Below are 21,151 nucleotides of genomic sequence, written 5' to 3'. Positions count from 1 at the left end.
ATTGAGCCGTTGACCACTACCCTCTGGATGCAACCATCCAACCAATTCCTCATCCACCGGACAGTCCACCCATCAGATCCATACCTCTCCAGTTCAGAGAGAAGGATGTTGTGGGGGACCATGTCAAAGGCCTTACAGAAATCCAGATAGACGACATCCGTAGCCCTTCCCTTATCCACTGAGTAGTCACTCCATCACAGAAGGCCACTAGGCTGGTCAGGCAGGACTTGCCCTTGGGGAAGCCATGCTGGCTCTCTCGAATCACCTCCCTGTCCTCCCTGTGCCTTAGCGTAGCTTCCAGGAGGATCTGTTCCATGATCTTCCCAGGCACCGAGGTGAGACTGACTGGCCTGTAGTTCCCTGGGTCTTCCTTTTTTCCCTTCTTAAAAATGGGGGTTATGTTTCCCCTTTTCCAGTCAGTGGGAACTTCACCGGACTGCCGCGACTTCTCAAATACGATGGACAGTGGCTTAGCAACTTCATCCACCAGTTCCCTCAGGACCCGCGGACGGATCTCACTGGTTCCCATGGACTTGTGCACTTTCAGGTGCCTTAGATGCTCTCGAACCTGGTGTTCTCCCACAGTAGGTGGCTCTTCATTCTCCCAGTCCTTGCCCCTGCCTTCTGTGGCTCGGGTGGTGAGGCTCGAGCACTTGCTGCTGAAGACCGAGGCAAAAAAGTCATTGAGTACCTCTGCCTTCTCCATATCCCGGGTAACCAGGTCTCCTGTTTCGTTCCGGAGAGGGCCCACATTTTCCCTTGTCTTCCTTTTGTCCCTGACGTACCTATAGAATCTTTTCTTGTTGCCCTTGACGTCCCTGGCCAGATTGAATTCTATCAGGGCTTTAGCTTTCCTAACCCGATCCCTGGCTGCTCGGACAATTTCTCTGTATTCCTCCCAGGCTACCTGTCCTTGCTTCCACCCTCTCTAGGCTTCCTTTTTGTGTTGGAGTTTGTCCAGGAGCTCCTTGTTCATCCATGCAGGCCTCCTGGGGTTTTTGCCTGACTTCCTCTTTGTTGGGATGCATCGCTCCTGAGCTTGGGGGAGGCAATCCTTGAATATTACCCAGCTTTCTTGGGCCACTCTTCCCCCCAGGGCTTTGTCCCATGGCACTCTACCAAGCAGATCCCTGAAGCGGCCAAAGTCTGCTCTCCTGAAGTCCGGGGTAGTGAGCTTGCTGTGCGCCCTCCTCGGTGCCCTAAGGTTCTTGAACTCCACCATTTCGTGGTCACTGCAGCCCAGGCTGCCCTTGAGCTTCACATTCCCCACCAGCCCCTCCTTGTTGGTGAGAACGAGGTCCAGCATAGCACCTCTCCTCGTTGGCTCCTCTACCACGTGGAGAAGGAAGTTATCATCGACGCATTCCAGGAACCTCCCAGATTCCTTATGCCCTGCCGTGTTGTCCCTCCAGCAGATATCGGGGTGGTTGAAGTCCCCCATGAGGACCAGGGCTTGTGAGAGTGAGGCTGCTCCTGTCTGTCTATAGAGGGCCTCATCCGCTCGGTCTTCCTGGTCGGGTGGCCTGTAGCAGACCCCCACCGTAATGTCACCTGTCCCTGACCACCCTTTAATCCTGATCCTTAAGCTCTCGGTCGGCTCCTCATCCATCCCAATCAAGAGACAGCCCACAGCTCAAGCAGTACGCAAGGCTGCTGAGGGCACAGCTAATCAGTTATATTAATACAGCCTCAGAGCCTGAAGTCATGCTCTGCACTGCCTCCTGCCCTCTGGTTTCTGAGTTTGGAAAGCATACTTTTGGCAAGGGCAGATGGTGAATAGCAGACTTCGATTCCTGCGGGAGTTTGCTGCCTGTATGCATTTGAGGACCAGGGCTTGATCTGCAATGTGAGTTAAATCTCTTCCTAGAGGAAACATTTTCCAACACCAAAGTTACATCTTTTACTCTGAAAGCAGCTCTGCTGCAGTTCTGGAAACAGTTTTCTCCTTAACTAGGGAAACTTTTGGAATCCAGTGTTACTGACCAGTGAAACCTACAGGTTGTGCAGCCTGGCTTTTAAAGCCTGAATAAAAATGAACGCCATGGTGCTCTGAATGTATTTAAAGCTGGCACTTTCCTTCACTGCTTGAGTGTGCATATAGTAAAATGTGTGCTTGTCTTATTTACATCAGCTGGATTGCTTCAGAATCTGGCTTTGTGATTGCTTGTTACAGATAATTTTAGTATGTTGTGTAACAAAGGTTAAGGACAATCTAAAGAAAATACTCATTCTTTTTAAAATTTTCTTAGCCTGGTTCTGGTCAGCTATGGAGATAGACTTTCAGGTTCTCTTTTATCAAGTATTTAGGCCTTGGAGTGAATATTTTTAATGTAATGTTAGCACTAATTCGATACATCCCTGTTGTAGTTTAACCTCAGCCAGCAACTGAGCACCACACAGCCGCTCGCTCGCCCCCCCTGCCCCGGTGGGATGGGGGAGAGAATGGGAAGAGTAAAAGTGAGAAAACTCATGCGTTGAGATAAGAACAGTTTAATAATGGAAATAAAGGAAAATAATAACAATACTAATAGAAGAACAGACAAAGCAAGTGATGCACGATGCAATTGCTCACCACCCGCCGACCGATGCCCAGCCAGTCCCCGAGCAGCGGCCCCCCCGGCCAGCTTTCCCCAGATTATGTACTGAGCATGATGGCACATGGTATGGAATGTCCCTTTGGCCAGTTTGGGTCAGCTGTCCTGGCTGTGCCCCCTCCCAATTTCTTGTGCACCCCCAGCCTTCTCAGTTGGTAGAGCGTGGGAAGCTGAAAAGTCCTTGGCTAGCGTAAGCACTGCTTAGCAACAACTAAAACATGGGTGTGTTATCAACATTGTTCTCATCCTAAACCCAAAACACAGGACTGTACCAGCTACTAGGAAGGAAATTAACTCTATCCCTGCCGAAACCAGGACACTTTGTTAGATGAACACCCAAAGTAGAGAAGACAGCCCAAAGTAAGTTATTTTATACACAATAATAATTTCTGAGTTTTCTTATTCGTTTATAGGAAAAGCAATGAAAATCTGGGTAAAATTATGTAGGTAAATAAGAGACCTAACTGATGCAGCTGACAAAATAAGACCATAGCCATATTAACCACCAAAAGAATTCAGGAAATCTGGATCCTCGAAAAATGAAACAGAAATCAAAGATGTGTTTTATTGCCAGTAGAAACTTTCAGGCTTTGACAGATTCAGCATCTGAAAGTCTACATGCACTCAGGTATTGATGCATGAGACACACGGACACAGGCTAGTGGCTTTTCTGCCCTCAGAGGACAGAATAAGATACACCTTTTTGTGTGAATATAAACATGTTAACAGAAAAATCTAGAAATCCAGACAAGAGACACGAGAAAGATGGACAGTAAAAGCACAAAGGGATGAAAAGCTTACCACACCTGACAATAGGTGTGTAATAAAATTAGCAGTATCTAATTCCAGAGGCAAATAAATCAGTCATTGAAGGACTACCTTTAGAGTCCACAGGTGACAGTAAATGTTGAAGAGATATAAGGATGCTGTGACAGTGTCACAGAGACCGTCGAAGCTTTGGAGGCATAAAGACAAGGCATTGACAGGCTTGATCGACATGAGAGCAGAGGACAGACTCCATGTGCTGGTTCTGCCAAAAAACCCAAATGGGATGCTCCATTACTGCACTCAGACAATGACCTCGTCAGAGGATGACAAGATCACAGAGGGAGCTCAAGAAGGGAAAGTGTCTGAGGCCCAGTCCTTCCTGCTGTACCAGTGTCTGGGTCGAAGTACTCCCAGAGATTGTCCATGAGCCATGGTTACCAGAGCTGACTTGCTGTTGCTAATGGCCAACCCGAAGCCTGCCATTTCCTAGCTTTCGAGGGCCTCATCATTCAGCTTCTGTAGCGATCTCAGTTCAGCCTTGCTGCATGCAAAACACTTGCACGTTGATATCAAAATTATGTGCTAATGCACTTGTAAAACCGCTGATGTCGACCATACAGATATGTGAGTACCCAATCTGTACGGACTGGGAGACTGAAGAGCTGGGAACTCTTTACCAAGTGTCACTCCAGTGTGGTTCCCTACCCTAACAGGGGAAGGAAGAAGGGCAGACTTTGTTTTTTAGTTCTCTCTACTTACTTGAGAGCACTGTACGTGGCTATTGCAGTGTGCCTGAGCTTTTGTAATTACGGCAATAGTCTGAAAATTGAAAATAGAAAAGCACTGCACTCCCCTAACTGTGCACTAATACCTGTTATTAGCAAAGAACATGATCTTCCGAGTCCCTCAGATACAGATTTAAAAAACCTTGCAGCTTGCTAGAGGGCTTATCAGAGGTAATTAAAGCCTGGCTGAGCATACTTGCTTTTAAGACACCCAGAAGGACTTGCTCCATTTTCATGAAATAGAGATGCTGTCTCAGCACAAATCCCCGCCTGATCAATGGCTTCTGCAAGAAACCTATTGAACTGCCCTTCTCAAAATGGTGGAGGCGGTCTCTCTCAAAATGTCCGACTACTGCAATTTCCTATTAAGTTTAAAAAAGATACTTGTGAATGTGCAGGGAAGAGATAAAACACAAGACATATAGCTGTTCCTAACTAAAAGGAAAATTGACCCACAGGAACTGCCAGGCAGGAACTGAACAGCATCCTTGGCTTTTTAAAGATAGTTTTGCAATGTTTTGGTCACAGATACGATTTTGCACTGTGAAAAAAGGAGGATACTAATGCGTCTTATAACCCGTCCGTGTTTGCAGTATTGTTTTCCTTTCTAAGGTCTGTGGGTGTCAGCCTTCTCAGAAAAAAAAGCAAACTGCAGCTTACGTCTGAGGTTTTGATGCCTTCTGCTGTCTATCATGCCTTTACAATGTCTTCTCTAACTCGTTACAGATAACACTGCCAAATGTACCTGAAAAACTTGGCAGCTTCAGCCCTGGTTTTATTCATACCAGAATCTCCTTGCACAAGGGTGCAGTTATAGCACTGAGTAAAAGGAAGACAGACAGAATTTTTCCCCACTGTTAGCCTGAAGCATGTAATCCAGGTAGACAGAGGAGAACTTGGATAGCTATGGTTAGTGGTGAATACCACAACAGTCTCATCCATCCAAGATTTCCAGATGCTTCATTTGTGTGCCAGCAGGATTTCTTTAGTGTGACTGCACTAGGTAACAAAGTCATAAACCATCTGTATTTAAATAATTTAGCAATAAATAAATATAGACAACTCAGAAGATCTAAGTGGTATAATTGCTCAGCTCCTGTGAAGGGCAAGTAATTAATTTTGCTATAATTATTACCAAACCACAGTGAGCAGGGAGATTGTTTTTCCTCCTTTGAATTGTCGCCGCCCCTCCAAGTCTGTATTTCAATGAAGGCCTTTTATTGTTTAATGTATCTGTCATCATCTGCTGTCAAGACAACATCAGGCAAATGCAAGCATTCTCATTTTGTTATTCCATTATTTTCCTTTTGTTTGCCTCAGGAAAGATGTTTTAATTGCTAAGGATAAGGACAAATCCACAGATCTAGGAGCTGAAGGGGAAAGAAAACAATGCCAATATTTGCATGACTGAGAAGAAAATCTGTCTGTTCATATAATTCTAGAAATCCTTACGTTATCATTTATGGTTGAAAAAAGCTGACAACAATAAGAGGAGAAGGTACCAGGGGACAGGGGGAGGGCTGTGAACGACTACACAACCTCTGGTATTATGGGGAGTCACAAGAACTAACACGAGGGAAGTTGGAAACCAAGTGCCAAATATTAATCTTAATACCTCTAGCTCCGCCTCTGATTTCTGAGGGCCGCATAGGTCTGGGTCGTACTGCTGAATGCCATGAACAGTCTGATGAGGTCTGATCCCTCCTCCACCTGCTTTAGAGAGCAAGGGCCAGACTTAAAATTGGATTAAAAAGAAAACAGTTTTTAACAAGGGATGAATAAATCAGCATTCACTATGTAGGTCCAGTTCATCAGCCAACTGTAAGTCTTGCTTGGATGACAAAACTACATCCACTCTGGCATGGCTGAGGCTTGCTAGGCACTTGGTGAGCACTACACCGAGCAGGACTGGGAAAGAGATGGTAAAACCATACCCTGCACTGGCAGGGAGTTCCCTGTCAGATCGGGATCAAGACAGGGCTCCTGAAGGGTGGTTTGAATTGATCACATAATCACACAGAATTGCTGGGATTGGAAAGCACCTCTGGAGATCATCCAGTCCAAAGCCCTGCCTAGAGACTGGTCAGCTAGAGCAGGCCGCCCACGACCATATCCAGTCAGGGCTTGAATATCTCCAAGGATGGAGACTCTACAACTTCTCTAGGCAATCTCTTCTAGTGTTAACCACCCTCACAGTAAAACAGTTTTTTCTTCTGTTTAAATGGATTTTCTTGTACTTTAATTTGTGCTTGTTGCCTCTCATCGTGTCATTGGACACCACAGAGGAGAGTCTGGCTCCAACTTCTTTACTCCCTCCCATCAGGTATTTATATACACATGGATAAGATCCCCCCTTAGTCTTCTCTTCTCCAGGCTGAAAGGCCCAGCTCTCTTAGGCTCTTCTCATGTGAAAGATGCTCCAGTTCCTTAATCATCTTCACGGCAATCACTGGGCATGCTCAAGTTAGTCCATGTCTATTTTGTACTGGGGATCCCAGAACAGGACACAGCATGCCAGCTGTGGCCTCACCAGAGATTAGTAAAGAGGAAAGATCACCTCCCTGGACCTGCTGGCCATGCTCTGCCTAATGCAGCCCAGGAGGCCATTGGCCTTCCTGTCTGCCAGGGTGCGTTGCTGACTCATGGTCACCTTGGTGTCCACCGGGATGCCCAGGTCTTTTTCTTCAGAGCTGCTTTCCAGCTGGGTGGCCCCCAGCATATACTGGTGCCTGGGGTTTTTCTTCTGCAGGTGCAGGAATTGGCATTTCCCTTTGTTGAACTTAGTGAGGTTCCTGCTGGCCCATTTCTCCAGCCAGTTGAGGTCCTCTGAAGAGCAGTATAAAGGTGGCAGCTACTACTCCCAGTTCGGTATCATCTGCAAACTTGCTGAAGGTGCACTCTGCTCCATTGCCAGGTCATTAATGAAGACAATTATTACCTGCTCCCCTGGGTGCTCTCCTGCCAGATTCACTCCTCCTACACGCTCCTGTAATGGTAAAATATTTTCACCTGGAATCAACAAAGGAGAGACTGGACACCATCAGCAATGCTCAGGAAACCCCTCAGAGCAGTTCAGAAAGTTGCATTGGCACCTCAGCTTTACAAGGGAGCCGAAACTGCATCAACATGTTTAGATTTCCTTATTCTTTAAGTTCTTTATATGAATAATGTGTGTTATCTACATCCTGGAAAAGTACCGTGCATAATTTCAGCGTCATAATTTCAGTGTCATAAAAAGGATTTGTAGAAGTACTTTTATATTTTCTTCCCACCCTGTCTGCCTTTCTTCACTGCGCAAAGACAAAGTAAGAGACAAAGCACACACTGAGCACAGGTCATGATGTCTGGTGGATTTCAGCTTTGTTTAAAGATACACCGTTAAAATGTAGTGCAACGTAATTAATCTATGTAGGTTCATCCTCAGCATTTCTTTAGAAAACGTGCAAATTTGACTCATTTCATCATGTGGCTTCTAAATACAAAATAGCAAAGGAAATGCATTTGGACAAATACAGGAAAAAATAGTTAATATGGAAATCAGCTTGTCCCAAGTGGAAAAATGTCTCATTTGCATTCAGATTCTGTTTCTGCTGCCTCTTCTTTTGTTTCCAAAGTGACAAATGGTCTTTCCCTCCTCCCCAGCCCTTTCAGAATCTCATTAAAAGGTGCAGGAATGAGGCTTGAACAGCCCCATGACCTTCTTTTCCTTTGGGGGTCACATGCAGAACACAATTCAATCTGGCATGCTGGCATATTTTTCCAAGGTTTTTTCATCAGAAGGGGGTAGAACAGTACAGAGTGACCCAAAACACTGATGGTACAATACACATAGCGGTACACATGCCATTACTCCCAGCAATATATTCCGATGGCACACAGATTGCCGTATAATGCGATTTTCCCTCAATGAAAGGGAGTTTGAACAATAAATGGCTCTGTCACAGGCATGAGTTCCACATATTGCATTTTGAGAAATGAGGTTTCTCACTGATTTAATGTTCTCATTTGCCGCACAGTCTTTTACCCTCTGATAACAAGAAACCGGCTTGTTTATTTCTGGTTTACTTTACTCCTATTTTAATGTAAAAAGCATGGGGAAGAACAGCATGGCATTTAAGTGATTATATGCTAAATAAGTCTGAGAAACACTCGTAGCTTGCAGCAGTCATGGAAATTACAGCTGAGATGCAGAGAATTCCATGGCTAGAAAGAAATGGACAAGAGCCAGCATCACTATTAGACATAAGGATCCCTACAATATCTGTCACTGGAGCAGAAAGCTAAACAGAAATGGAGCTGTTTCAAAAATTGCTTTCCCAAGCCTGACAAATCTTCATCCCACTTTTCATTTGGGAAACATCTTGGAATTTTCAGTGACAGACACACATCAATATTAAGGCCTGAACTGACATTTTGTGCAATTATGCCTTAAATATTTCAGCAATTCCATTATGGGCTCCTTCAGAGAAATAAACCAACAGCTGGTCCCTTTTACGTAAATGAAAAGCTAACGTGACAAACTGTCAGGGTAAGTTATTGCTGCACAGGGTGAAAAAACCCCCACCAGATTACATGATGTTGACTTGACTGTCAGCACCTTCCTTCCAGAACCTTGTGCCTTTTCTTCTCCTACAAGCTGTGTCCTTTCCTTGTGTGGTTGCTGAGGGGGAACAATGGGCGTTAACTAGTATCTGCAGAGCTGTGACAGTATATACAGGCTAAGAAAATTACTTTAATGTTTCTGGGGCAAGTCATTTCTAATAACAAAAGTATTTTGCAAGGCTTAGAATCATTTTTCATCCATTTAGAAACCTGCAATAAATGTTGAGAAGCAATTACTAATGCTATGTCAACAATTTGCTGGTACGCGCTGTCCACGTTTAACTTGGCATGAAATAATTTGTCTGTCTGAGTTACCCCTGAGCCTTCACTGCACTGGTCCAAATGTGACTTTACCTCATTCAGATGTCTTCTGGAAATGAGAGCCTTGGGTTCAGGAAAACAGATATTTCATCAGTTCCAGCTAGGAAGCTATCTGCATGCTCCAGATAGGACACATTTCTTCCCATCACTTCCCATTACTACATCCTGGAGTCAGAGATGATTCTGTGTTTGGCACAGGAGATCCTAGGAGCTCTTCCAGACTGAGGGACAGCCACAGAGACAAAATGAGTTGAAAGTGCCTCAAGTGTGTGTGTGTGTGTGTGTGTGTGTGTGATTACACGTAACTGTAAAGTTCAGAATACATCCTGCCACCTACAAGCATGTCAGCTTCTGGTAGTTACCTTTGAATGCAAAAGCCAGACCGTAGAAACCAGTAAGGGGCACGCACACAGTCACTTCTGCACTAGCTCTTTACAGATTGCTTGAAAACAAATTCAGCTAACTCTTTTTACAGAATTTCTATTTCCACAGACAGTGAAAGAAAAAATGCCGCAATTGCTGCGAGTCGCCCAGCTTTAAAAAGGCCAGATTCAAAAGTTAGGTTTGCTAAAATAACGAGGGAAACAAGGCACCTCTGGTTTTAAGCCAAGTTAACAGGCTAAATTCATCTGGAGGCCTCCCTTTTAATGCCAATGCAAGCTACTTGCCCAGATTATCTTGACAGCTTTTTTCTCACAATGCACGAGCAGAAGTAAAGAATATATTTTCTTTTTTTGCCTGAAAGGCATATCTTGCACTTCTCCACTGGAAAAGATGTTTATGTGGAAAATGCTTAAACAGTGACATTTTTGGTGTGCACACAAAGCCATGTGTTCACCTTGATTAATGAAGTGATTTTGTAAGATACCTGCCTCCACAGAGCTGTATAAATTGCAGATAGTACCTAACATGAGAAAGCGTAAAAGGATGGGCTCTCTTCTTAGAACAGTTTCTTGACAACACGGTACAGAGATTTTGTCTCTTATATTCTGCTTTCATAAAACTCACGTTTCCAAGTAGTGAGTTTCTGTACGTTTTGCAAGTCAAGGTGTTTGTGTTTGGGCAGACGTAGAGTCCTTTCAGCTTAACTAGTTACCACCTGTTTATCTTGCAGACGAGGTGGGCTGCTGTGCCCCTTATTAAAGAATGTGGTCAGTTACTGCAGTTTAGAAAACACCTGTATGAACTACTGCTTTCAGACTGTTGTAATCAGAGCAAGCGCAGTCTATACAGGCACTCAAACACTATGGTAAAGGAGATCTAGAGAGACAGCACATTAACATAGCTTGGGATTTTCCTTCCTCTTAGTTCCACTGCATGTGCATGACTGATAACCTTGGTTACTGTATGGACTAGAAACTGACTTTAAGATCATGACACAGAATTAAAATGATCTTAATGTACACTCAGTTTATGACTCAGACATACAGAAAGCTTATAGGATAAGTGCTGGCACACAGATTTCTTTGGGTTAAGAGCCTGCAGAATCTACTGGGTTTGGTTCACAAAAAAAATAACACGTTCCAGGACTTCTGTCAGAGTTACTCTCTCCCTTCACATAACAATGAGATGAAAAATCCACACGGTCTCATAACTTCCTAATTTGTTTAAAACTTTTTTGCTGAATGACAAATACATAGTTTTCAACCTTGTGGCACACAGTATTCTGAAACAAGGTCCCAAACCTAATTAACCCACAGAGCCGTCTTCACATGTGGAATAGGTATGGCGCAAGTAAGGATGTTCCTGGGAGAGCTGTTGTTAATCAAGTCAACGTAGACACCCAGCTACAGAAACACACATTCTTCCTGGAGTCCTGCGTCCAGCTCTGGAGCCCTCAGCACAAGAAAGACACGGACCTCTTGGAGTGGGTCCAGAGGAGGGCCACGAAAATGATCAGGGGGATGGAACACCTCTCCTACGATGACAGGCTGAGAGAGTTGGAGTTGTTCAGCCTGGAGAAGAGAAGGCTTTGGGGAGACCTTATTGCGGCCTATCAGTACTTAAAGGGGGCTTATAAAAAAGATGGCGGCAAACTTTTTAGCAGGGCCTGTTGGGACAGGACAAGGGGGAATGGCTTTAAACTAAAGGGGGGTAGATTCAGACTAGATGTAAGGAAGACATTTTTTACGCTGAAGGTGGTGAAGCACTGGCACAGGTTGCCCAGAGAGGTGGTGGATGCCCCATCCCTGGAAACACTGAAGGTCAGGTCGGACGGGGCTCTGAGCAACCTGATCTGGTTGAAGAAGTCCCTGCCCACGGCAGGAGGGTTGGACTGGATGACCTTTAGAGGTGCCTTCCAACCCAAACTATTCTATGATTCTTCCAAAATAATTGACATCGCACTCACGCTTTGAGACGAAATGACCCGAGGTACTGACCATTTCGAAACACATTGCAGTGTACTCACTACAGGTTGAAGCATGTACCAATTCTACCAATATTGCAGCAAGATCCCTTTCCTGGCATCCACACACCAACTTTTGTTAATATAAGCAAAAAAAAAAAAAAAAAAGGCACCACAAAACCCCCAAACCTGCTAAAAATAAGTGCAACAGTATTTCTGAACCTGTGAGATACTGCGGCTTTCATTTCAGTTAATGTATTTCACACAACAAATCAAAACAATCTCCCTGACTGAATTCTTAATAAAACACCATCACATTTTATCAGCTGCTGCCATTGCAAAAGCAAATGTTTGTTGTTACCTACAATTACTTTAGTTTTAAACATCAATAAAGTAAACACAAGGGAACGCGACTGCTGTGAATTACTGTGAATCACGGGGACCACAAATGCTCATATACACCTGGTGCCTTGTCTGCTGCATCACTTCCCAGCTTTAGCTCATAAGCTTCTTAGGTTTCCTTTGTAAGGTCTTTTGTCGAAGGCAGACCAAAGCCAATGGAATCCTGCTATCAGCTTCAATGGTCTTTGAATGAAGTCTGAATTCAGCCAAGTGCAGGTAATTTGACAGCAGACACCACATTGCAAAAGAATAAAATACCCATGCATTGGCTTCAGCTTAACCTTGCAGCTTCTGAAAGGAAGGCTTTGTTTGGTATTGAACAATACAAGGTTGATTTTCATTTGCTAGCCTCTGAATATCAAATACAAACTCCTGTTGCAGGACATACAGAACCCTGTCCCATGAAAGGAACACAACTTCTTAGCAGTTATGCATTTTCCTGACCAGTGGAACAACATGGCTAGCATCTCCTGTGCAACGCTAGGACCAGAAGGGAGGGGAACATTATTTTTGCCAGGCAGATGGTTTTCAAATTTATCCACAACCTCTGCGGTTCTTTGGGACAGCACTGACACTCAGTAGACTGATCCACTGTTCCTCTGGGGTTTTTCACAGGTGCGCATCCAGAGGATATTTCAGGCACAACCTGCACCTTGTACCCCACTGGGGCAAGAGTTGGCATCCCGTGCAACAGTATGCACGGAACTGCACTTACGGCACAGGCAGAGCTGAATGAAGGAGCAGCTGTGGCTGACTGCTGCCATGTTGCCGATCACTTACAGTGTACCCCCATCCGCAAGTACACAGACTTCAAACTGTATGGGAGAGAAGCCATCTTTTAAAAGCTTCATACACAGGAAAAGCTTCAAGTGGAGCTTGAACCTTCCTGGTCTCCTAACCACAACTAACGTCAACTAACCACAAGGTACAAACCCATGATAAATCAGGTTTAATTTGCTGTAGTGCTCCCAAATACACAAGATGCGCTTAAATGACTTCTCCTAGTGGAGGAAAAAGGTTCCATTTGCTACTTGTGAGAGAACTTATTTTTGTTGGTGAAACTTCCAGATTTAGCAAAACGTAAGCAGGTAACTGGTTTTCCACCACACAACACAGCTAAGGTTAACTAAAATCAAACTGTGGTTCTGTTGAATAATTTTTTCCTCAACAGCAAAGCTATTTTGGATATCTCTGTGAGGACGAGGAATAAATTATTCTATTGCTAGCAAGTCACTCTGCATTTATGTAAGCATGGACATTTACTCAGGAGAGGCAGACCAGACAAATTTAAAAAGTTAGGCAGCTGAAAAGTTATTTGATCACTCCTGTTTTTTGGAAAATATTATATTTCTCTTCTCCATTTCTCCCTCTTTCCCTTCTTCCATAAGAAAAAAAACTTTAAAAAATCATCCTATCCAAGATCAAGGCATTTGCTGAAGCCAGTTTGGAGCAGCTGCCAGCACAGTGAGCAACATAAAGCGGAGGTGATGCCTGCATTTGCGCTCAGCATTGGTCACCAGCTTAGCAGGCTCCTGTCTGCAGCGGCTGGACCCACAAGCTCCACCGAGACCCAGGAGCGGTCTGCAGGAGCGAGCACCTGACTCTGAGCAAGGCTGTGCCTGTACAGCTGCCCCAAAATGTGCTTCCTGGAGGCAGCATGATTGTGCCCTTAGTTCAGGGGCTGGCGTGGTGTTTGCACGGTCTCTGCCAGCTCTGCAGGCTGCTGAGCGCTGTGCTGCCAGGGCTCTACCGGTAACACCCATACCGAGCCCTGGGATTGCTGATTTTACACAACGTGTCCCTCAGGCTGCTGTGCAGGCTCTGGTACAGACAAGCTCGCTCTAGCAGTCTGCCCCAGTCACTTGATGTCTTCCTGGGAGGCAGAGGCACATGGGAGGTGATCTAAAGTCTTCTTTGACTGAGTTTATTTCCACAGGCGAGGTTTGCCACCTGTCTTGATGAAAGACAAAGCTGCTCATTCACTTCTTTTATGTGGCTTTTGAGATGAACTGGGAAGATACCCCCAACTGCTGGGGTCTCTGCGTCCTCCAAGATGAAGCAATATTTCTTGCAGGAGGCATATGACTGACAGAGCTGTGCACATATACGCTGTAAAGAACGGGCAGAACCCCAAGAGCTGCTTTTTGCTGCTAAAATGGAAATAAGTAACAAAAAGAGTCCTTCTTTGGTTTGGGCACACAAAACCACGGAAAAGGAAATCAATAAACCCATATGATATCTGTCAGTGGCAGATCTTGTTGTTATTCAAGTTGGTTGAATGTTGCATACATCACCCAGATGGAGTTCAGAGGCTGCTGCTGAGCCTTCATCCAGGTTCATAAACTGTACCACTGTGGCCTCTGAGCATCCAAATATTATATCCTTAAGATTGGACTTGACTTCTCACTCTTTTCTCTTCTAGTGTAAATCAGAACAGTTTTTCACATCTGCTTCTCACCTGGCTAAACAGCTGTTCAAGGTGTAGCGTAGAACAGAGTTTAGCATCCTTGCAGCATTTCACGGAGTGAAAGACAGTGTTTGCTTCATGCCTTTGCTATCGTGTAGTTACGCAATCTTTACAGCCCTGTCTGTTTTATCGCAGGCTTTAACCTTTCAACGTGTGCATTACCACACCCTGAAGGAACCCCCCAGATGTTTTAAGAGCATGCTTTGCCACTTAAGAAATACTTGGAAAGGAATCACCAGGAACAGGCTTTGCTTTCAAAGATGCACAATGCAATGAAGATGCTAGTGATTTCAACCTGTTGCCATTGCTCACTTCACCATCATTGTCTGTGCACATTCTGCTCTGCCATCAGAAATGCCTGCTGAGACGTCAGGCTTTCCCAGCAGTGCAGAACAGCCTTGCTGATGACTTCTAGTTCAGAACAAGAAAGACAGACTTGCACCAGCTGAAAGGAAATTCAGTGATGTGGTGGGTTGACCTTGGCTGGCTGCCAGGTGCCCACCAAGCTGCTCTATCACTCCCTCTCCTCCGCAGGACAGGGGGGAGAAAACAAGATTAAAAACTCACGGGTCTCTGAGATAAAGGCAGTCTAATAAAGAAAAGCAAAGGCCACACGTGGAAGCAAAGGAAAACAAAAAGGTTTACTCTCTGCTCCCCATCAGTGGCGATGTCCAGCCACTTTCTGGGAAGCAGGGCCTCAGGACATGTAGCGGTTGCTTCAGAAGACAAATGCCTTAATAATGAATGCACCCCCCCACACACCTCCTCCTGTCTCTTGGCTTTTATTGCTGAGCACGACGTCATATAGTATGTAATATCTTTTTGGTCAGTGTGGGTCAGCTGTCCTTGCTATGTCCCCTCCCAACCTCGTGCCCACCCCCAGCCTACTGGCCTCAGGGGGGTGGGGTGGAGAGACAGCCTTGATGCTGTGCAAGCACTGCTCAGCAGTAGCCAAAACACTGGTGTGTTATCAACACCGTTCTACTAGAAATATGCAGCACAGCACCATGAGTGCTGCTATGAGGGAAGTTAACTTCATCCCAGCCAGACCCAGTACAAGCTCACATACCTACAGGACCTTTCTAGATTAAAATATTCTCATTACACCAGTCTTACTCATTTATTTCTTTAGGATACTTCTTTTTTTTTGAGACTTGACCTACACAGAGATGGACCAACATAATTATCTTGTCGTGGGATAAGATCTTTTTCTGAATAAAAGCGACTAGCAATACACTGACTAGGATGGGCTCCTGATGATCTGGTTTGGTTTTGTCCATTTCCCAGTCAGTAAATTACATTGATGTAAGTATCTATATACTATTAGAGCTATCATAGAGCAGGACACTCAGTACTGATATAACTAAAGCTGTATAACTAATGCAGGACAATGTGCACACAAGCAAGTTACCTTACTGGATGTCCACAATCACCCAGCAGTGTCAGATGTACCTGGGGAGTGAGGCTTGATATAGGGGAACAAAAGGTGCTGAAGAGGGTGGTCCATCATGTGGCTAAAAATTCAGTGAAAGAACTTACCCTTCTGGAGCATGGCAACACATGTGGGGTCACTCTGCATCCTACAAAAGGAATTTTAGAAGTTTTTATCTGCCCCAAAGTCTGTGAAGGGTTTTCACACACATCTGCTGCTCTGCAGGTGAGGAACAGGAGCTGCTAAAGGGGTATAAACACACCTAGTGGGAGGAGGAAATTGAACTCTGGTCAACTACAGCTGAAAGAATTAGGCAAGATTTCACTAACAGAGGGTTTGATAGAGGAGGAAAGAGTTGTAAGACTGATTTCTGACCTCCTTGAGAATAGGAGCAGATAAAGCACTAGGCACCACAGCAGGAGAGCGGTACTTGCAGGACAGACAAGCCGGGTGACGCAGGGCCGGGAAGGGCTGCGAGACCAGCATCACACTGCAGCCGCATCTCCTTCTCCCTGCACAGAGCCACAAAACACTCTGTGGGAAAACACACAGCTTTCACAAGTTCCTGCTTCAACACAGAAATAGCAGGACATCCATGTTTTAATGGTGGGTAAGTAGTTGCATGGGGGTTTCTCTGGAGTCTTGTTTTGGCTTTTGCGTGATCAGTTTGTGAAAATACAGCATACGTGCCCTGTGGGAGAAAGAAATGGGAAGGGAAAAAAATCTACTCTTTCAGCCTGTGGTTTGAGGCTGTCCTCCACTTTTTACTGTTCCCACACCCTGCACCCCCACAGAGACACTCTGCTGTGAGCGACGGCAATACCGAAGGGGAGGCAGACGTGAGAGGAGCTACAAGATTTTCAGTGCTGGCAACTGTGGCTGTACAGAGATGCAGTAGAGAAGCACCCGTGATGCAATACGAATAATCTCTTTGGACCATCCTTCACTTTCCCTTCCTTACCATCCCTGTTTTGTCACTCTCTTATGTTGTTATGAGTCACACTGAAGGCCACCCCTCAGGCAACGCTGCCCTCTCTACAGACCACGTGGCTAACATGGCTCAGCTTCCCCATTTCACCCTTCTACCTCTCCTGAAATCTGAGTACCCCAACCTGCCCCCTCAAGATTTTCTTCATAGAAAGGCAACATATAGTGACTGTACCGAGAGCGGCAGATGGTACATGGTGACTATTGGCATAGCTTTACTGTTAACCCCAATTGCTAAGACAGAGCTTTAAGACTGTGCTGCATCTAAGAGTTAATTTATGGAAGTGGCATGGAAAGCATGAACACGAACCTTTTCAGGTTTAAAACTTTCAGCCGGAGACCCTCAATGAAAGTTCACCTCATATGGACAGAAGGTTTTGCTTTTACAAAAGATCCTTCTAGAATTGGCTCCCTTTCCCCAAATTACAAAGACAGTTAATTTTTCTTTGAGTATTTATCGTGCCAGATTTAAAAACTAAATTGAATAGCCGAACATAAGAAAGACAACTCATGCCTTGTCCAAACAAAGGACCTCAGCTCAACGTTGCCTATGGAGCAAACAACAAAACCTCCACAGCATGCTGTACACGTACAGAAGGAGCCTGGGGTTTGTTTTCACGCACGCTGTCCTTTAGCCTGGTGAAAAGCAGAGGTGGCAAACCACCATTCCCATACGCTAGGTTTTTACACCCCATATGAGCGGCTGCCAAAGCGATTGTGTGAATAGCTCTGTCTTCCCTTAATGGATGATTGACTAAAAGGGCGCCTGAAAGTGCTCTTAGTAGCCTCTCATAAATCCTGACCGATGAACCTAAAATTCTGCTGATGGCATGAATCAGTACACTCTACTTCCAAGCAATATTCAAAACAAAAGTAAATGACATAGTAGTACCCCTGGGGAAGGACTTAATACTAGCGGCGTGCTTTATCTCAATTGTTTGTTCCTATTTTCATTTTTTCCCATCTAGCTACAGGGAAAACTGTAGTAGCATAGCATCATCTATATGTTTTCTGTCCACCCAGAAAGCAAATTTTCAAAGCAAGCATTTCTGGTTAATTGAAATAATTATTATGTTTCATTCCAAAATTGATTTTGTATATAACAATAAAAATTTGAAGACCTTCATGAATAAAAATGCCAAAATATTCCATTTAATCAAGGCACTTATTTCTAGTACACGTCAACTGAAATCCACGTATCTCTGCAGAAAGTTTCAGTTTCAAGTAGAAGAGGAAAGTATTTTCTGAAGGCAAAATGTTGAGAAATGTAAAAAAATTTAGATCTCCTTTTCAAGTCCTCGAAGAATTTTTTATTAACCTCACAGGTTTCAAAATAATTTGGGCTAATACTGTTTCTGCAGCCTTGGTCTTCCTCAGCTAGGGATTTTGGGGACAGTAAGAGTATGTCAGCTTGAATTGACAGCCTTTCCCCTCTTTTTACTCATGCTTTCTTTCCTTTCATTCCTGAACTTTCTACTTACCACGGTCTGAGAAACACTACACAGTGAATATCCTTCTGTCCAGTTCTCCCACAGCAGATGGTTGTGCCTGAACCCCTAGAGACTTCCTTGTGAAGCTTTCCATTGCTGTTTCTCAGGGACCTGGACACTGTCGGTGGTATAAATCATCTGCATTTTACAGATTCCCAGACATCAGGGATGCAATTTCCAGAAGACAGGAGGGGGGAGGTCTCCCTTCATTTTTCAAAACCTTGCAGTAGAATATAGTTATTAATGGGTTTCCATTCCCTTTCATATTGGAAAAAGCCTTTAAAGAAGCACGTTTTGCATTCAGATTAACACAAGATCTGTCATTAACTGGTATAGGGAAAGACTGTTTTTTCAATACAGCTGCTATGGCTATTATTTTTAATTACACTCCTGCTGCTGTAAATTGGTTGTGGTTTGTAACCACAATAATTTAAAATAGAAGGTGAGACACAGAATACAGAGGGGTGCAAGAAAACACTAAGGCATTGGTATCAATAGGAAATAAAATGTTCTACCTTAAACAAGAGATTTAGTATTATAAAGGTGAAACAAACAGCACGTGAAAGCACCACTACCTCCAGACTAAATTGGAAACTGAATTACGCATGATGTGTGAGCAGGTAAGATATGGTACCTGCTGGATTTCTCCTCCCTGAGAATCTAAAGGTAGTGCCTGGTGACTGGAGACCATGCTAACACATCATTATCCAAGCCTTTTTTTTCTGCATACTTTTGGATCACATCTGAAATTGGATCGGTGCAATATCTTTACCACTGGGCATATTTTGGGAAATGCTTCTATAAAAAATACATTGCCTGATTTTGAGGATGAGCTTTCTGGATGAGCTTTCTGGATTTTATGAGATCTGAATACCTGATTCATGCAAGAGAGCATTTAGGACCACAAAACAACCACAGAAAGTTCAGCTATAACAGAGAAAGATTTTAAAACTGTATGTTCAGTCACACCTGCAAGCAATGATTTCTGATATACCATACCCGCCCGCGCTTTTATTTTCAGAAACACTGTTTAGAACTGGGAAAGGTTCAACATTCCAGAATTTTTATTAATATTGTTTTCATTAAACTTCACGTTATTCTTTCTTCTTGGAAATATTTTACAACCGTATCATGGCCAGACATGACAGAATTTTTTTTTTTTGGGGGGGGGGGGGACAAAAAGGCATTTTGACAGCAGACCTCACGGCCATTTTGCATGGGAACCTCCCCATCAACCTACCGGTCCTCAAAAGGCAGTGGTGCTTCACCCCTCTTATGGAATCATAGAATAGTTTGGGTTGGAAGAAGAATGGGCCAGATGGACTTTCCAAGTTCAGACTGGGCGAAACGAAACACAGATCTGAACTTTGCAACACGTTTCTGTAACTCTAACTTACAGAAGGTTAGGGCTTTTTTGTTTCTCTGTTTCATCATTTGTTCTTCACATAGCTTAGTACATACATTTAAAAAAAATCTTCAGGGAAAATGACAAGTTCATATGCTGACTTAAATGTTTTGTGTCACAAGCACTTCCACTGCATGTTAGCCAGCCACCAACAGAAACACTGATCCAGTCAGACATCAGAAATCGGCATAAATACCTTCCAAAGTAGCTAGACTACAGGTACACGCTATCGTAGGCCCATTGACTCCAGCCGCAGGTTTGTCCTGCGGGTCCCACAAGGAAGCTACAGCATCAGCTGCCTTAACCAAAACTGTCTTTGCACAGTGCTCTCACGCTAGGTATACGTACCGCATTCCTGTAACAGAAAGCGGACTATGAGAGCACGAGGAGCAAAGCAGCCAGGTGTCCTGCTGTTAAATCAACCCCACGCTAACCAGGAATGCATTGCACTTCTCTTGACCACGCTGCGCGAGCTCTATTGGCGATAAACATCCCTAGGTAATTTTTTCCATTTCTCTTTGCTTCAGTCAATGGTAATTGAATCTGATCAGTAACTGTCAGTCATTTCACCACCAGGCGTTTATTATCATTTACTCTGTAAATACAGATGACCAATGAACTGCAACACTGGATCTAACTGTATTCACACTGTAACACAGGAAAAGTCCAAACTTGGTTCAGACTTTGCCACATGAGTCCACGTGTACCACAATAGATCTATGTGATCTTTCACGTCTGGCAAGGGAATTAAACAATGTTGCTACACACAAAGATTTAGGTCTCTAAGCTGAGGCCTACACTGTTTTCACTGGAATCTTTCTGCTCCTAAGAAAAAAAACAACATACAAAATAAATCTTCCTAATACTTTTTAATTCTTAATAAACCAATAGTTTTTCTGGGAAGAAGAGCAGAAGGTGTAAAATTAAAGTAGCACTTTAGAAAATTAGGGGAGTCACATGGAGAGAAACCATTTTCCAGGGGTTATGAGCACGCACTGCAAAGGCTGAGAGAGGTGGCAGCAGTCCATTACTTGCATTGCAAGGAACACAAGGCCCCTTGTGTTCCGTGTCACTTGCTCTGACACATGATGCTAGACAGTATGCATGTCAGGGTTATTTGGCTTTTAGTTCAGGGACTAGCTTTGGTTGTCATGCCAGCCACATCTCTCCTATGCTTCAGTGTCCTTTGAGGCTGTGTCTACACTGGTGCACTGACAGTGTTGGGGGGTGATACCATGCTGGTGAATGTTCAGGATCTTTCCCGGCACAGCTCTGCCCTGCTCCAAGGAGCATCCTTGCTGCAATGCTGCTAGCCCAGGCCAGGAGTGGTCCAGAGACTTCTCCCACAGAAGAAATGGCACACAACTTAGTTTGGAGGTGACCAATTTCTGGCCCAGGAGGCTGTGATCGCAAGCAGCCAGCCTCCGGCCCCAGCCGCTTTCAGACTGCCAGTGACGTGCGGCCCCAACGATGGTGCATTGCAACGGCAATCCCTTGGGAAGCAACCAAGGGGCCCCAGTGAAGCATATGGAAACAGCATTAAAACAAGGA

This window comes from Aptenodytes patagonicus, chromosome Z, assembly GCF_965638725.1.
Source record: "Aptenodytes patagonicus chromosome Z, bAptPat1.pri.cur, whole genome shotgun sequence".
Classification (NCBI taxonomy): domain Eukaryota; kingdom Metazoa; phylum Chordata; class Aves; order Sphenisciformes; family Spheniscidae; genus Aptenodytes; species Aptenodytes patagonicus.
The sequence above is the reverse complement of the archived record's forward strand: the minus strand, read 5'-3'. Positions refer to the sequence as shown.